At 40.3% G+C, this 3,388-nt stretch overlaps 1 pseudogene; it reads right to left on the reverse strand.

Moving 5' to 3' along the window:
- Window positions 1-2,617: 2,617 nt before the first annotated feature.
- On the reverse strand, window positions 2,618-3,167 carry LOC120848087 (annotated as a pseudogene).
- Between the last annotated feature and the right edge of the window lie 221 nt (window positions 3,168-3,388).

A 3,388-nucleotide genomic window follows, 5' to 3' on the forward strand; every position in this document is an offset into this window, starting at 1 on the left:
ACTTGAATATTTTATGTGTAAATATATGGGACCAGTAAAATATCTATTCTATACAAGCTTCAATTAGATACGTTCAGTGTTTTTTGACGGCCATTATTTGTTGCTTGAAACTTTATTTGGACACATTCAAAAATAAGCAGCTCAGCGTATCTAGTTGAAACTTGTCTCAAATACATTATTTACTAGCCCCATAGACAACTTACCTCAAATACATAGTTTAGCTAGTTCCGTTTACGCATCAAAATTTCAAATCTCTACTTGAAGTACGAAAAAAATAAAGCTGATTTATTCAAAAGCATACGGGGAGCTTGCTTTTTTAAGTTTCGTACATGGAACTGAGTCTTTAAAATATTTTAAAGCGTAAATCTGACCAGTAAAAGACTTATTCGCGGTAATGTTTCTAGTTGATACGCCCAACTTTTGCGGGCGATTTTGGAGTCTAAACTTTCTAGAATGCTGCAGATTTGGAATGGACGTTCATAATGCATGTACAGATCACTGTCCAATGTTTGCTGCTAAAATTGACTGCCAAAGAGGCATGCGCACAACCTGCTTGAATACACACTTGGAAATTTCAAAAGTGGTTTATGGGAGAGGGGATGTCGAGCAGCTATTATTGTCAGCACAGATCCTTATCCACAGTATCTAAAATTCAAACTTGTGAAAACAGGGAGCTAATGTTTTTCAAGAACTGAAGTACAGGCAGCATGACCATTCACTATTATTTATAATGAGTTTATTTATCTTCTAACAGGGTATGCGTTGTTTCATGAAAAAAGGGTTTTGAGGTACACGAAAGCACATGACAATAGTTAACAAAATATCTTCATAATTATCACCAAAATACACTGCTCTAATATTTTACAAATCAGACAATTAAATATGCTAATACAATTCTCTGAAGTAATTATAGGGCACTACATTAACATTCCCGATATTGTTATCAAATGACTAATCAAAATAAGGAAAGCTTGTAAACAAAAAACAGTCTGAAATAAATCATGCAACTTTTTTAAAACCCTGTTTGGGAAATACTAAAAACGTTAATTCCTCATTATCACAAGAAAAGGGTATTGTTGTGAATAGATGGCACCATCAACCCACACATCGTGCAAAAAAAAAGAAAAAAAACAAGATGGTTGTAGCTAAGACGAGGGAGCGTTGCTGATGCTGACAAGATGCTGACAAGCGTATGTGAAGCAAAGGGCAATAGTAAATAAAACAACTAGAAAATTATCATCAATATTATGACAAAAAAAAATGAAAAAGGTTAAGAATAATTCCTCATTACTTGGGCACAGAATACTAAACGACCCATATATACGCAGGTCCTTCAGAGCTAGTTAAATGTCTGCACCTTTAAAGGGACACTGACATGATTCTTGAGATTGTCTTCTTATGAACTCGATCTATGCACTCAAAGCATTTTAAAAACCCAAAATTACAATCCTGCACGGCTTATTTCCAAAAGAGAAAATGTTCTCAAAGATCACCAACTCGCCCTTTCTCGGGCGAATTTCTCCCGAGTAAAGTGGTCGACAGAGGGCACTTGTCGGCAAATTGCAAGCGATAGCTCCCACCACGGCCAAAAAACAGTCTTTTTGAGACATTATAAAAGTTTTGGATATTTAAGTTGTAAATTATTTTTGCGTAATTACCTTTTTTTTAATATTGTGCTTAAGTGCATGGTTTCAATTAGAAACTTGCTGAGCATCATTGAAAAACACTAAATCAATAAATTGCGCAACAAAATAACGATGCACGCGCGGCATTTTATGGCTTTCTGAAAAACTGCACAACTTCAACGGGCCAAAGTTCATCCCAAACAGCTCGCCTGCACTCTATCACTGCGTACAATTTAATAATTCTTCAAATAGGCTCCTGGCGCGGGATCAAAACAACACAATCCTTTTTTTCTGCGCAATGCATAGTTTTGGCAGGAACGATTTGAGCCGCATTCTTAACACCCTGTATGCAGTAACAAACCCCTTTTAAACAGTATATCATCAAAAACTACCGATCAAAATGAACATGTGCCCCTCTAAAGGGGCAGTGCAGCGATTTCCGAACTACGGTCGAATATTTGTCGAAGTTGCTCTCTAACACTTCTGAAGTAAAAAGCAGAAAGCAGATTTCTCCTGCTTGTCCTAGTTGTTGCGCAAAAAAAAAGGCTAAGTATTGGCATTTCCGGCACCCCTCAACTCATTTACACCCTTCAGGGTCCCACTCCTAGTGATGTAATTAGAAGTCCCGTATAGCTTCCTGTGTGCTTTCTCGCAGGACGTTTACTCTCCCTTTCTCTGCTGACATTAGCAGGCGTTATGCTGTAGCTTAGAGCCGAGTGAGGTCACGTAATCTTTTTGCCGTAGTTCCTTCAGCTGCCACTCGCGGTTGCAGGTGGGGTAAAAAGCTCGACCTTTGCTTTGCGATTATGCAGCGGAATTACGACATTTCAAAGGAAGGAAATGTTTTCTCTATCCTCGTGGACACGATAAACGTAAAAATGATGAGATGGAAATTCTTTTAATCTTAAAATTGTTGCACCACCCCTTTAACAGTCAAGTTGCAGTTATGGGCAAGAACCAGCTGTGCAGGCCGGCCACTCACAGCAGCATGGCTAATCCCACTCAATTAAATTAGGAAGGTTGCAAACATAGCTGGCTGCAGGAGATCAAGCGAATAAAAAGGCAAGGGGCCTTCAGCTGCTGTGGGTGGAGTGCCTGCAACCCAACCTGAGAAACAAAACAGGGCTGAATATGGCCTGGAAAAGTCCCAGTGCGGTTTAGCACAATCTTCCTACACAGAAGAACAACCTCTCCCCCCAGGCATAGCACTCTCATTATTGCTACATAATGAGAGTCCTTCGTCTCTGCCACAGAGGAATCCGACCTCCTGGCTCTGGAGTTGCTCCTGCTATGGAAAATCTGTCCGTCGTGGGCGAAACGGTAGTATTCTACAACTCTGTCGCAGGAGCTTCCAGAGCCAGCTGACAAACAGGACCTTTCCTCGTGGTTCAGAGAGGCCCTGCGAGGGTAACCAAGCAGAGTCACACCGCTCTCGTGCAAACAGTTCTGAATCTGCGTGTACCCCAGCATGTTGCGACACAAGGTCTTCACAGAGTCACGCAAGAGCGGTGATGCCGAGCTTTGTTGCAGCCGCTGGGCCATCACCAGTATTGTGAAAGAAGAGTGCAGTGAGTCAGATTTACCCACCAGAAACTGCTTGTTGACAAGCAATCGTTTGTGGATCTCCACGACTTCAAGCCTGCATGTCACTGTATTGCGATAAGATTTCTGTCCTAGTCCAAAACTATGAAATAATATATACTATTTTTCTCCACTTTTAATTTCCATTTTTTGAACAAGAAAGAGTTTTTGTGAGGCATCAA

The sequence above is a fragment of the Ixodes scapularis genome, unplaced genomic scaffold (assembly GCF_016920785.2).
Source record: "Ixodes scapularis isolate PalLabHiFi unplaced genomic scaffold, ASM1692078v2 PGA_scaffold13__105_contigs__length_92229423, whole genome shotgun sequence".
Lineage (NCBI taxonomy): Eukaryota > Metazoa > Arthropoda > Arachnida > Ixodida > Ixodidae > Ixodes > Ixodes scapularis.